The sequence below is a fragment of the Phyllobates terribilis genome, unplaced genomic scaffold (genome assembly GCF_046119375.1).
Source record: "Phyllobates terribilis strain yellow unplaced genomic scaffold, ASM4611937v1 Scaffold_5__5_contigs__length_657084704, whole genome shotgun sequence".
In the NCBI taxonomy this organism is placed as follows: Eukaryota; Metazoa; Chordata; class Amphibia; order Anura; family Dendrobatidae; genus Phyllobates; species Phyllobates terribilis.
In genome coordinates, this window is record NW_027362765.1 from 487,747,484 (window position 1) to 487,762,551 (window position 15,068).

General features: G+C 42.4%; 1 protein-coding gene across 1 annotated transcript in view; it reads right to left on the reverse strand.

The window, feature by feature from the left end:
- RNLS (renalase, FAD dependent amine oxidase) overlaps positions 1-15,068 on the reverse strand; it is a 228,762-nt gene that overhangs the window by 182,720 nt on the left and 30,974 nt on the right. The gene's annotated exons all lie outside the window — the stretch shown is intronic.

Below are 15,068 nucleotides of genomic sequence, written 5' to 3' on the forward strand. Positions count from 1 at the left end.
GGGGATGCGTGGGAGAAATCTTGTATGCGATTGTGGGAAGAGGAGATATGAGGGGAGTAGAGAAAGAGATCTTGTGAGGATCGGAGGTTGCGTGCAGGTAAGTACCGGGAGACTAGATCACAGATGTATGGAGGAGACAGGTTGTGGATGACTTTGGATGCCATGGTTAGGGTTTTGAACTTGAGTCTCTGGGCAATGGGGAGCCAGTGAAGGGATTGACAGAGGGGAGAGGCCGGGAATAGCAGGGGGACAGGTGGATTAGTCGAGCAGCAGAGTTTAGGATAGATTGGAGGGGTGCAAGAGTGTTGGAAGGGAGGCCACAGAGCAGGAGGTTGCAGTAGTCAAGACGGGAGATGATGAGGGCATGCACTAGTGTTTTTGCAGGGTCTTTGCTGAGGAATGCACGGATCTGGGAGATATTTTTGAGTTGGAGTCGGCAGGAATTGGAAAGGGCTTGGATATGTGGTTTGAAGGAGAGATCAGAGTCCAGGGTTACCCCAAGGCAGCAAGCTTGTGGGACTGGGGAGAGTGAACAGCCATTAACGTTGATGGATAGGTCAGATGGGGAAGTGAATGAGAGGGTGGAAAGATGATGAACTCTGTTTTATCCATGTTAAGTTTTAGAAATCTGGCAGAGAAGAAGGATGAGATGGCGGACAGACATTGTGGGATTTTGGTTAGTAGGGAGGAGATATCGGGTCCAGAGAGGTAGATCTGTGTGTCATCAGCATAGATGTGATACTGAAAGCCGTGAGACTCTATGAGACTAGGTCAGAGATATATGGAGGAGACAGGTTGTGGATTGCTTTGTATGCCAGGGTTAGGGTTTTGAACTGGAGTCTCTGAGCAATGGGGAGCCAGTGAAGAGATTGACAGAGAGGAGAGGCCGGGGAATAGCGGGGGGACAGGTTGATTAGTCGAGCAGCAGAGTTTAGGATAGATTGGAGGGGTGCGAGAGTGTTAGAGGGGAGGCCACAGAACAGGAGGTTGCAGTAGTCATGTCGGGAGATGATGAGGGCGTGCACTAGTGTTTTTGCAGATTCATGGTTGAGGAATATGCGGATCCGGGAGATATTTTTGAGTTGGAGTCGGCAGGAAGTGGAAAGGGCTTGGATATGTGGTTTGAAGGAGAGTTCAGAGTCCAGGGTTACCCCAAGGCAGCGAGCTTGAGGGACTGGGGAGAGTGGGCAGCCATTGACGTTGATAGATAGGTCAGTTGGGGGGGTTGAATGAGATGGCGGAAAGATGATGAATTCTGTTTTGTCCATGTTAAGTTTTAGAAATCTGGCAGAGAAGAAGGATGAAATATGAGACAGACATTGTGGGATTTTGGTTAGTAGGGAGGAGATATTGGGTCCAGAGAGGTAGATCTGTGTGTCATCAGCATAGAGGTGATAATGAAAGCCGTGAGACTCTATGAGCTGTCCCAGGCCAAAGGTGTAGATGGAGACGAGCACAGGTCCTAGAACTGAACCTGGGGGACACCGACAGATAGGGGGCGAGATGAGGAGGTGGTGCGTGAGTGGGAGACGCTGAATGTCCTGTCTCCCACTCCCATATATTGAAATGTTCATAAGAAAACAGTCAGGTTTGGTCACTAAATCTGGAAATTTGGCCAGGCAAAGTTCTTAATGCCTCCCAAGTATTGAGAGGCTTGTCTCACGTTACATGGGAGCAATTGCATTTGTGATCAAGTTTAGAAAGTATAGTGTCATGACACTGGTTTTTGATATCCCGGGGCAGGAAAAACTAAATAGGAGAGTATGAGGATAGGCACACAGACAAATCATCAAGCAACAGTCCAAGCAAATGCCTCCTCAAACAACATACACCTCCAACTTCAGAACCAGTCAGTATAAAACTAATACTGGCAATCCTTGATTGCCAGAGGTGAGTATATATAGCAAAGGGGAGTGGCCAACACTGAACAGCTGATACCATCAAAGCAGGAAAGCTTAAGAAGCTCTTAACTGAACAGATTAACTCCTGCACTGCTAGCAGAAACCTGCACTGTTTAATATGATGGTGAAGTGCTTCTAATCAGTGCAGGAGTATGTGAGATCAGACACCACGGTCTTCTGGTTCTCTCAGCTGCGGTAAACTCGTAACATATAGATCATATCCAATATAAAGGAAACCTGAAATGATTTCTCACTCTTTAGACGTGACCCATGTTTAATACATACCCCTCGGAGTACACACTTTAAGGCTTGCCGCTCAACCAAGAGGGAAACTGATCCTGCTTAAGAATGATGTAGGCGTACACTGACAGTTTCCTGTTAGTATTTTACCCATCAGAGTACCACACCTGCTGCTTTGATCAGAAGGATAAACTCTTGGCTGAGAAATTGCAATCCCATAAAATAAATGACTCAACCTAATCTTAAATGGAACATTTAGTTTGAGCATGTTAGTATAACGTTTTGCTGTTTTTTTTTGTAATCTCATTAATAAGACGATGCCATTCACATGTCACACGACAGACATTCATTTCATTTTACAGCAGAAATCTTAATGAGCCTGGTCTCTGTCAATAAACACAAAAAATGTACCCAGTGGAAAAAAAGTAAAAAGAAGCAATAGTGAAAAGGAACAGCGAGTCTGAGGCATGTCGTAGGTTTTCCTTTGCTTTTTGTTGTCTTTGGCGGTTTCTGGACTCTTTCAATAAAAACAGACACTTGGCTTTGTGTGTTGCATTAAAAATACGAGCATGATGGAAAACATCCCGACACATTCGTGAACAGCTTTCTTTTAATCAGTGATCATGCAAATGGACGATTGCAAAAAAAAAAAATACACATGCGCTCTAGGCTTACTGATCTGTGTCTGCCAGCACATGTGTAAATCATTTTAGGATTATTTAATACCAAGGTAAGTTTTACTTCCACCAACATAAATCCAGGGTTACATCATTTTCTGATAACGGTGTCATGAGATATTATACAGAACAAAGTCATCAAATATCACAGGACTAGCTGGGGCTTTAACCCCTTAATACCAATGCATTTTGGGACTCAATGCCAAACCCTTTACATCAGACAAGATTTTAGTCACATGATGGTTAACCTTATCTTTTTTGGCTATGAAAATTATTTATTTTGTGGTAAAAAGGGTTTTTAATGAGCTAATTACTACTAATTTACATATTGTTTGAATTTACCTTTTTAGGAATATTGGAAATCGTGATAAAAAATAAATCAAAATGAATTAAAAAAAAGTTCTAGAAGCTCATAAAGGAATTTTAAAATAGATAATTTTTTTTTATTAGAACTTGATTTTAAATAGTCAGTATACACCTTTTGGGGGGTAAGTATTATTATTCTAAAATATATAGTGGGTACGGAAAGTATTCAGACCCCTTTAAATTTTTCACTCTTTGTTTCATTGCAGCCATTTGGTAAATTCTAAAAGGTTCATTTTTTTTCATTAACGTACACTCTGCACCCCATCTTGACTGAAAAAAAACAGAAATGTAGTAATTTTTGCAAATGTATTAAAAAAGAAAAACTGAAATATCACATGGTCATAAGTATTCAGACCCTTTGCTCAGACACTCATATTTAAGTCACATGCTGTCCATTTCCTTGTGATCCTCCTTGAGATGGTTCTACTCCTTCATTGGAGCCTAGCTGTGTTTAATTAAACTGATAGGACTTGATTTGGAAAGGCACACACTTGTCTATATAAGACCTCACAGCTCACAGTGCATGTCAGACCAAATGAGAATCATGAGCTCAAAAGGAACTGTCCAGGGAGCTCAGAGACAGAATTGTGGCAAGGCACAGATCTGGCCAAGGTTATGCATTACTCAAGGTTCCTAAGAGCACAGTGGAGTCCATAATCCTTAAATGGAAGAAATTTGGGACCCTCAGAAGTCTTCCTAGACCTGGCCGTTCAGCCAAACTGAGCAATCGTGGGAGAAGAGCCTTGGTGAGAGAGATAAAGAAGAACCCCAAGATCACTGTGGCTGAGCTTCAGAGATGCAGTAGAGAGATGGAAGAACATTCCACAAAGTCAACTATCACTGCAGCCCTCCACCAGTCGGGCCTTTATGGCAGAGTGGCCCGGCGGAAGCCTCTCCTCAGTGCAAGACATATGAAAGCCCGCATAGAGTTTGCTCAAAAACACATGAAGGACTCCCGGACTATGAGAAATAAGATTCTCTGGTCTGATGAGACAAAGATAGAACTTTTTGGTGATAATTCTAAGCGGTATGTGTGGAGAAAACCAGGCACTGCTCATCACCTGCCCAATACAATCCCAACAGTGAAACATGGTTGTGGCAGCATCATGCTATGGGGGTGTTGTTCAGCTACAGGGACAGGACGTCTGGTTGCAATTGAAGGAAACATGAATGCGGCCAAGTACAGAGATATCCTGAATGAAAACCTCTTCCAGAGTGCTCTGGACCTCAGACTTGGCCGAAGGTTCACCTTCCAACAAGACAATGATCCTAAGCACACAGCTAAAATAACAAAGGAGTGGCTTCAGAACAACTCTGTGACCATTTTTGACTGGCCCAACCAGAGCCCTGACCTAAACCCAATTGAGCATCTGTGGAGAGACCTGAAAATGGCTGTCCACCAACTAGAGAGGATCTGCAAGGAAGGATGGCAGAGGATCCCAAAATCCAGGTGTGAAAAACTTGTTGCATCATTCCCAAGACGACTCATAGCTGTACTAGCTCAAGAGGGTGCTTCTACTCAATACTGAGCAAAGGGTCTGAATACTTATGACCATGTGATATTTCAGTTTTTCTTTTTTAATAAATTTGCAAAAATGTCTACATTTCTGTTTTTTTTCAGTCAAGATGGGGTGCAGAGTGTACTTTAATGAGAAAAAAATGAACTTTTTAGAATTTACCAAATGGCTGCAATGAAACAAAGAGTGAAAAATTTAAAGGGGTCTGAATACTCTCCGTACTCACTGTATATTTCCCTTGATATTTCAACTGCCATAGTAGCCAATATTACAAGGTGAAGCAGGCCTGATAAGTGTAAACTGCGGGCTTACTTAGGGTAAAGCCCCCGTCTCACATAGCGAGATCGCTAGCGAGATCGCTGCTGTGTCACGGTTTTGGTGACGCAACAGCGACCTCACCAGCGATGTCGCTATGTGTGACACTTTGCAACGATCAGGCCCCTGCTGTGAGGTCGCTGATCGCTGCAAAGTGTCCTGGACCATTTTTTGGTCGTTGCTCTCCCGCTGGTCAGCACACATCGCTGTGTGTGACCAGCGGGAGCAGCGATCAGGCTGGTAACTATGGTAAACATCGGGTTACTAGGGGCACACGCGCACCTAGTAACCCGCTGTTTATCATGGTTACGAGCCTGCTAAAGTGAGCGGTATCCTCCCGCTCACTATAGCAGAGTGGTAACCATGATAAACAGCGGGTTACTAGGTGCGCGTGTACCCCTAGTAACCCGATGTTTACCATAGTTACCAGCCTGCTCCTGCTTCAGCAGGCTGGTAACCAGGAGCATGACATCGTGGAAAGAATCTTTCCACGATGTCGCTGCTCCCCTGATCGTTGGTGAGCCTGCCTGTTTGACAGCTCACCAGCGACCACATAGCGACGCAGCAACGATCCCTGACAGGTCGTATCGTTGTCGGGATCGTTGCAGCGTCACTAAGTGTGACGGGGCCTTAAGATCTAGTCGTGGCATAGTTTTGACATGGTCCAGTTGACTTCCTGTAGTTTTTGCATAGACAAGCATAGCTTTGATGCCTTTTTTTGATTGCTTGTCGTGTAGCAGGTTCATTACCACTGGAAAACCGTGCTTCTAATGTGTCACAACTGCATCGCATGGCCTTATCCTCAGACCCAGCTGCAATTGTCGATTTTTCTATTCTATGCAAAGTGCCTTTTGAGTATTGGGTACATAATGACCAAAAATGGAGAAATGCTAATATAGATTTATGCTATGAAACTACCATCTGGAACATATTGTTAAGGGAACTAAAGGGATACTCCACCACTTTGAAATATTTTCTTAATGTGCGCAGGTGGAGGGTAAAGGAAAAAAAGGGATACACACCTACAGCAACGACGCTGCTCCTCCACATTCAGTTTTGTGTCTAGCCTCTGGGCCATAACCTCTGGCGGAGGCAGGGGCTGCAACTTTCACAGTCCATCCGAGGTGGCTTCTTCTACATGGATAGAGAAAAGGACAGAAAAGCGCTCCTAGTGCAGCACTCACCCAGTCCACTTTATTTTATGCTTCATCTTGTCTCTTCTACATCAATGGAATGTGAAGGCTGCAGGAGTAGCGCCTTTACTATCTTTTTATTCCCACCCTAGACACATTAAAAAATTGTTTAAAAGGGGTGGACAGCCTATTTAGGGGATCAATATAATTTAGGTCTTTTTTTATCACCATGTCTGTACAACATTCCCCCCTACAGACAAATGTTTCACTTAATTCCCTTTGCTTGATAACTTGAAGAACTAAGACTTGAAGAAAACCATCCTCATTATATATTAGATCCTTTTACATTGGTGAATTAAAGAGGTTGTCCACTACTTTTACATTGATGACCTATACTTAGGATAGGTCATCAATGTCTGATCAACCGATGTCTAACACCCAGCACCCCCGCCGATCAGCTGTCATCGGTGTCGGCAGCGGAAGCCGCTGGCCGGAAATACTTACTTGTGGAGCTGGCCGTCTACTTGAACAACTTCTTTAACCACCAGTAAATTGTTGGTACAAAACCATTTACATTGTCCCATATAGGGCCATGAATTAGAATAGTCCCCATAGCATGTATCGTTGGATGCACCCTTGGATTACAATTTATATATGAGGTAGTATGATAGAGCATGTGTTAAACAAGGCCACACAGGCTTGTCAAGCATGTGGGACAAGAAGAAACTGCTATGTGATGGCAGAGTTGATTGAAGACCCAAAATGGAGATGGCAGTGAAAACTGCTTTGGTGTAACACACTAGTTCCCAAGTGTTGGAAGGGGAACCGACTTTACATCCACATGACATTTGGAATACTTTATTTGCCTGTTCGGGTTTTTTTCTGAGCAGAAGGCGTTTAATAGCTGTTAATTCTTCTTGCCTTATAGTTACACAGTTAGAAAAGTGAAAAGAGTATACATCCATCAAGTTCAACCTTTCACACCTAGAAGCCCCAGCTGATCCAGAGGAAGGCTAAAAAAAACCACATACTCCAACTGGCCTTACAGTGGAAAGTTCCTCTGTTATCCCACCATTGTCAATCAAAACACGTCAGGATCAAAATTCCACTTGTTAATACCAGTAACCTTGTATATTCTGTAGCTGAAGATACACGTCTAACCCATTGTTAAATCTATCAACACTTTCTGGTGTTACCGATATTCCTGTGAGAGCAGGTTCCACATCTCTAATAGTAAAATAACACTGTTGTATTTTGAGATGAAATCTCTTGAGGATACAGTGAGAGATCTCAACATCTTTGTGGGGCCTGCAAATAGAATATGTGACCACAGAAACTTTGTCACATCTTTTTGTAATGCAACTATGTCAGTCATAGCTTTCGCTTGGGTGACTACATTTAATTTGGACATAGCTGAGGTCTTACCACTAATTTAATTAACTGCCCCTGTTTGCATCACCTCAAGTTCCATGATATACTTATGATGAACAAGTTGTTAAATCCGGGCTGCCTATTCAAGATAAAGTGTTGTCGGAGTTTCACAATGTTCTATAATTTTGAGTCAGTGCTCCATCTTATTCAAGACAACACTATGTTTTGCAAATATGTAGCGGATTGGCATTGTATGTAAAAATGTAGTATATGATCAATAATCACCACTAAATTATTCTCAGTCTCCTATTCAGTTCATCCAGGGTATTAATGGCACTTTTAACCCAACATTTTCAACCTTACTATAAAAAACATTCAATGTTAGCTGCTATTTTTCTGTTCATTTAGTCAATATATCCAGATTGCCTGTAGGGCTATGACGTGCTTTGCCGATTGTAAGCATTTTGCATTTGACAAAACTGTACCTTAAGAAAGCTGACTATAAAAAAAAAAATAGTTCAAATAGTTCAATTGTTCTTTTTGGTTTCACATACAGCATTTTTGAGCTAAAGACAAATATAGAACTATAATAAAACCTTCTTTTAAAGTTCTTAATCATTTTGAATCCACTTCTGGCTTTGGTTTAAAAAGAAAAAAAAACACTTTAAAACACAGGTTTTTTGGGTCCTTATTATACTTTTTTTAAAACTTTTTTTAACTTTGTTGCTTAAAGAGGTATTCTCAAGTACTCTCATGAGCAGCTCACAGTTCCGCAGTCTCCTCACTTCCTGGTTTCAGGGAGGGCAAGTGCTCCTCCTTGAGTGACTGTTCTGGTGAGTAACCAGCTGTAGTATTAGTAGAACTATAAAGATCAGCACAAGTTCTGCTGTAACACATTCAGCCATCAGTAAATTGTTCTGAGTCTACACGGTTATCATTCTATTTACATGTAGATATAACAGGGCATTTGAACAAATGTACAGCTCAGGAAAGTGAGAAGCAAGATTAGGAGACTTGCTTGGGAAGCAGCCGATGATGGGCGCTTTTGATTTTATAAGATTTAGAACAGCAGCTTGTCAAGTGCTAAGAGGGAGTGGGAGTGAAGTGCACAGCTGACACCTGTACAGAAATCAGTTGGCGGCAGAGAGGTAGCTGGAATGTTAGGAGTTAACATCAATTAAAAACTTGATAAAAGCTCTCACAGCAGGAAAATGACAGCAAATAGAAAAAGCTAATAAATTGCAAACTAGCTTATTTTCATTCTGACCTAAAGCAATTTAATAACATAATAATACCCCTTTAAGTAAAAGCTGTTTAATAATTCCGTCAATGTTGCCGCCTTTTTTTGTCTGAGCCTCTACGCTCCCACTCCATACTAAGACAAAGAAATTACCATACACAAACTGTCTGAATAGAGTATAGATTCTTGCTGAGCAGCAGCTGAAAGCAGCTTTTAAAAGAGCATGAACTGGGCATCGAAACAGCAATGTAGCATAATGTTTTGGAGAAAAGGAAGCAAAATGAAGGATTAACTTTGCAATAACAAGACATTCATCTAAGGCTTGTATTGGGGGTTCATAGGTCAGTGGCTAGAGCATTAGGGATTTTCTTTTGCATAAAGGCCTTAAAGGGAACCTGTCACGTCCTAGCTACAATCTACACTGCCCCCATAGCGTTGTTAGTGATTGCAATGTGCATCACTAACAAGCTTTTTTCATTAAAATCGGCGGTAGTATAATGATTTTATAACATTATATACACTTTTATCCTACCTGCTTGTATTCAGTCATAGGGGTGTGATTCTCACATTCAGTCATGGGCGGGAGCAGCAGTCACTGCTAGCGCCGCCCACATATTTGAATATTGCACCCGGCAAGCGCCATTATTGTGGGGCGCATGCACATTTGTACTTGTCCGGCCGCCTGTGCAGTGAGGCTGTGTGACTATCAACTGCACTGCGCATGCACTATGACGCTCTATTCCCCGCGCGTGCGCAGTGAGGCTGTGCGATTACCAGCTTCACTGCACACGTGCTATGTTCCCATGCGTGCGCCGTGAGGCTGTGTAGTTCACAACGGACACGTACAAATGCACATGCGCCCACGCAATAATAGCGCTTGCCGCACGCACGGGGAATAGAGCGTCATAGCGCATGCGCAGTGAAGCTGGTAATCACACAGCCTCACTGCACAAGCGGCCGGACAAGTACAAATGTGCATGCGCCCCACAATTATGGCGCTTGCCTCACTGCGCACGCGCAGGGAATAGAGCATCATAGCGCATGCGCAGTGAAGCTGGTAATCACACAGCCTCACTGCACAGGCGGCCGGACAAGTACAAATGCGCATGCGCCTCACAATAATGGCGCTTGCCAGGAGCAATATTCAAACACGTGGGCGGCGCCAGCATTGACTGCATAGCAGGATCACACCTCTATGACTTAAAACGAGCTGGTTGGACAAAGTGTATATAATGTTATAAAATCATTATAATACCACCGATTTTAATGAAAAAAGCTTGTTAGCAATGTACATTGCATCACTAACAACACTATGAGGGCAGTGTAGATAGTAGCTAGGACGTGACAGGTTCCCTTTAAGCACCCAGACCCATATGAGCCTATACAATATCTCGATGCACCTCCATTTTTAAACAGAGCGTTTTTTTCTTGCATAAAAAATGTGGAACACCACATTATATCCCAAATTATGGAGGTCTAGAGCCATTGCTTCCAGTGAAGATTATGTTGCCTAATGCAGACCCCACTGGCAATAAATAGGGTTCAACTGGCTTCATCATACAGACCCTAAAGGTCTCTCTGTGCTGCGATACTTTTGACCTCTAGGTAGTAAATGCAGACCCTCATGTTACATTGTACAACCAACATCATACACCTACGGTGTGGGGTGAAACCATTGACAGCTTGCTTGCTTAGATCAGCGACAGCAACCCTAACACCAGCCATTATCCTAAAATACAATCTATACTTTGCAATCTAAACCATCTTATGTGAATTCTGTATTTTCATTGACTTTCTCTGAAAGTTAAACTTTTTTTTTAAAGGATGAAAAAAAAAAAAGTTATTATGGCCTTATGGATTACGTGCGAGTTACAGGCTTCTATCCTAGCAGGAAATGGAGAATTACACATTTATAGGCAGGATTTCGCTATGATGCTGAGCTTTTTTGGCAGGCTGAAACATGGGAAATGTCATGAATCCAGCCAAGGTCTACTCTTTTAAAATCTGTGTTAATAATATGAAGAGATTTTATGCAACTGCTTTGATTTTAAAGGGAACATAACATGCTTGATAAGCTCTTATAAATGTTAGGATTCTGCAGAAAACAGATGTCTATCTTCTAGGAGTGCCAAGTATTTATTATTTTGCTGGCTTATATAGCACCAACATATTCCACAGAGCTGTACAGACATTATCAGTGCCCCCAGGGGAGCTCACAATGTATGCTCCCTACCAGTATATTTTTGGAATGTGGGAGGAAAACAGAAGAAACTCACACAAATACGAGGGGAACATACAAACTCCTTTCAGATGTTGTCCGTGGTGGGATTTGAACCCAGGACCCCAGAACTGCAAAGGAACAGTGCTACCCACTGAGCCACCATGCTGCCCCATGACTGTGAATGTGTCAACATTTCTAAAGCTCCAGTTTATTATGATATTTTTTCAGGATATTACTAAGAGAGATCCGAACCCTGGTCATTAATGGTCTCCTTACCAACCACCTTAGCCATTTTCTGGGTTTATCAATGACATTTGAGGGATGCTTTATTTATCATGGCTTTTTTATTTTTTTATTGAAGTTACTATTTTAAAGGGTAGGGTGCCAAATGCTAAAATGGTTGTCAATGCAGCCAAGAATTTGTAAATGGTAACGAGACTTTTCAGCTCTGCAGCTGCCACGCTATGGGTGGGAGTTTATGTGGGAAACTTTGGATGTGAGTATACTGCCAGGGGGTGGATCGGCGTAAAGTTCTGGGTCTAATTACTGTGGTGGTGGGGAGCTTAGGACAAAGTCTTGGATGCAGGTACACTGCAGGGGGTTTGGATGGGATTACAGTTATGGGAAAGTTCTGCATGTGATTATAGTGTGGGGGGCTCTGGATGTATATTAGGACATGGCAGTCTGAGTATTATACCGGAGCGTGTCTGACTCTGGATGTGTACATACTAATACTGGGAGGCAAGCGTGCTTTGGAAGAACTGTGTAGTTTATGCTGAAGACAAGGGATCTGGATATATAACTCATACTGGGACATGAGGGCACTGCGTGTGACCATAAGGGGCACTACTATAATGCCATCATTCTTCAATTTAATTTAACAAAGGGTTGTCCAAGATTTTTGAAAAATTGCAAAGATGCATTAAATCTACCACACAACATCCAGCTACTTTAGAGCTAAATTTTTATTATGTCTGTCACAGCCAATGACTGACCGCAGTGGTCACAGGCCCATTAGGCCAGTGAATGACAAGGGAAATGGTGAAAACCAGTCATTAATTTATTTATACCTTTCCAGTAGTAATAACAGAAGAATAGCATAACAAAGATGCTACTTTTCCTTGCTTGGTTCCAGGGAAGGTCCTGTTGAGCGCACGCAGCTACAGTGGCTGCCAAGACAACCGGTACCTGAAGATGACATCAGTCCTGTCAGACTAATTAATGGAGAGGCTGCCATAGATTGCTTGCCTGCTGATTAAGAATACCATCTAGCTGAGTTACTATTCCCAGTTTGCTTTTAGCTAATCTTTGCCATTTATCCTGACTTTCTTCATAAATGCAAATGGTGTACAGAGAATTGAATGGAAACCCCTTTAAAGAGTTAATTATGAAGACATCCCCTTTTTAGATGCTTCTCTCTCCCCTTTTTCAATGGCATATTGTGACATTCAAAGTTGTGACGTGTTTTGGCCTTAGGGCAGCGAGGAGCATCGAAGAGGTGACCTGTGAGAAGCGAGGAACGCCGAGGAGATGGCCTGAGGAAAGCGAGGAGCGGCGAGAAGTCGGCCCAAGTGCTCCAAGGAGCACCGATAAGATGTCCTGAAGGTTCCAAGGAGCGTCGAGGAGATGGCCTGAAGGCAGCGAGGAGCGCCAAGGAGGTGGTCTGAGGGCAGCGAGGAGCACCGAGGAGGCGGTCTGAGGGAAGGGAGGAGCATCAAGTAGGCGGTCTGAGGGCAGCGAGGAGCACCGAGGAGGCGGTCTGAGGGCAGCAAGGAGCACAGAGGAGACGGCCCAAGCATTCACTTATAAGAAAAAGAACTAAGGCGTGAAATATAATGAGATTCTTGACAGAAAGTGCTTATTATAGTCAGTGGAGACAGTTGGGCTCTGCTGGTGTGTGTCCATCACCAGCCACTTTTTGTTTCTCTTTTCCTACAATAGAACAGGACAATGGAAGGGTTTAGCACTAGCATGAACACAGCATTAAAGAGGTTGTCCATCACTTTCTAACATTTTCTTTATGTGGCTTCGTTATAAGAAAATGGTAACTAGGTGTGGCTAGGGGGTGTGGTTGAGGGCGAGGCATAAATTTTTTCTCGCAGCATTCCACATATTATGTACTTTCATATCAATTTGTTAAATGCTAAAGGGAATCTGTCAGCAGGATTTCACCCCTCAAACTAATCATACATGCAGGTAGCTCTTTCGCAGACAAGCCCAGCTAAACCTTTACAAGACCAGTCCATTCCTCAATTATTGAGAAATCAGTGTTTGAATTGATATGCAAATGAGGCCATAAAGCTATGGTAGATCTGAAGCCTCTGTCACTCCAGCTCTGTTCTCCACCAAGTGCCACTTTCTTCTGATTGACTGACAGCCTCTATGCTGTGTGATTTCAGTCAAGCAGGAGGAGGTGGCGCTTGGTTGGGGAATAGAGCTGGAGTGACCGAAGTTTCAGATCTACAAATGGCTCTTCAGACTCATTTGCATATCAATTCAAACACTGATTTCTCAGTAATGGCGGAACGGACTTGGCCATGTAAAGGTATTACTGGACTTGTCTTTGAAAGAGCTTCCATGTACATATAAATAGTTTGAGGGGGGAAATCTTGCAGACAAATTCCCTTTAAGATGCCCAACACCCCCACCACTCGTGATAGCTAAGGGCCTGATAATATTTCTACTGTTTTAGGATAATAACTAATATTTCAAACAGTGAGCGGTCATATTTGTTGTGCTCTACTATATTAATGTTTTTATGAGGCAGATACATGTTTATGAAAATGCTTCTTTTCTGGTGTTGCATTTTTTTCTTGTGTTTTAACTATAGGTTTCTTTATGGATCTTCAAGAAAGTTCCAAGAAAAATGTATGTACAAAATATTATACAAATAATGTATGTAAAAAAATCCATTAACAATGCCCTTTTCATCTTTAAAAAAAAGGAACCCCAGATATACCACAAGCTACTAGTTATTTGTCTACAAAAGTTATAAAATGGACTATACTTAGAAATTCTATACTATGACAGAATCTATGCATAGAAATGCACCATTACTGCCACCAAGTGGAGATTTTAAGGTAATATAACAACTTCAACAGGAATAAATACTCTTCTTTTTTAAATTCTCTATAGTGTGATGACAGTATTTTTTAAACAAGAAGTAACATTGACGTAACATTGTAAAACATTGCACTGTGTGGTCTTCTGCCATATTCTTAAAGTTAACAGCGGGAAGTGATGATATCACGTCCACAAGTCACCTAAATGCTTCAACCACTGATAATGGGACACATAAGACCCAATAAATTAAAGACTGGCGATGTACACACCAATCTGAACAGCTTAGCCATGCCCCGTCCATGCTCAGCCCAATTTGTTGAAGCTGCCTGGGACTGGTGTGAAAATGGCAAAAGTTGGCAACATTTTTGCACAGCTTTCAAATTGCCCATAAATTTTGCGACTTTTTAATGTGTTTTTCTGCCAGAATTTAAGGTGTTTTATGCCAGACATCAGTAGCATTTAGGGTGAAGTGTAAATTGATGATAATTATAAATCACAAAAACCTGCGCAACCTCCTCCAATTGTGCAGGTTTTTGCCTCCAATTTTGTTTAAGGATAGTCCATGTAAATTCTGATTTTTACAGAATGTTAAGGATTTTACAAACAGTTGAAACCCCAAACTCTTGCCAGAAAGCACATCACCAGAGCCAGTATGGGGAAGTCATTTAGTCAACAGAGAATTTTAAGAGATTTCAACTCCCATGGATGCAGAATCGGGAATTTAACACTGGGCTGTAATAGCTGAAGGGGTTTGTCCACCATAACAACACATCACCTACCCACATGCAGTAAGTTTCTAATTACTGGGGAAAGTCAAACCCTGGGACCATCTGATCTCAAGAATGAGGCTCGGGAACCTGCCACTTAAAAGGTATGGTCACAGAGGTACATCGCTGATCCATTCGTCGTCTATCGGACAGAAAAGGAAGCCAACTATTGTACTTGGCCATCACAATATCTCCCATAGACAATGAATGGAGCTCTGCCATCCACATCACTAGGTAGTATGGTGAACCAACCCCTT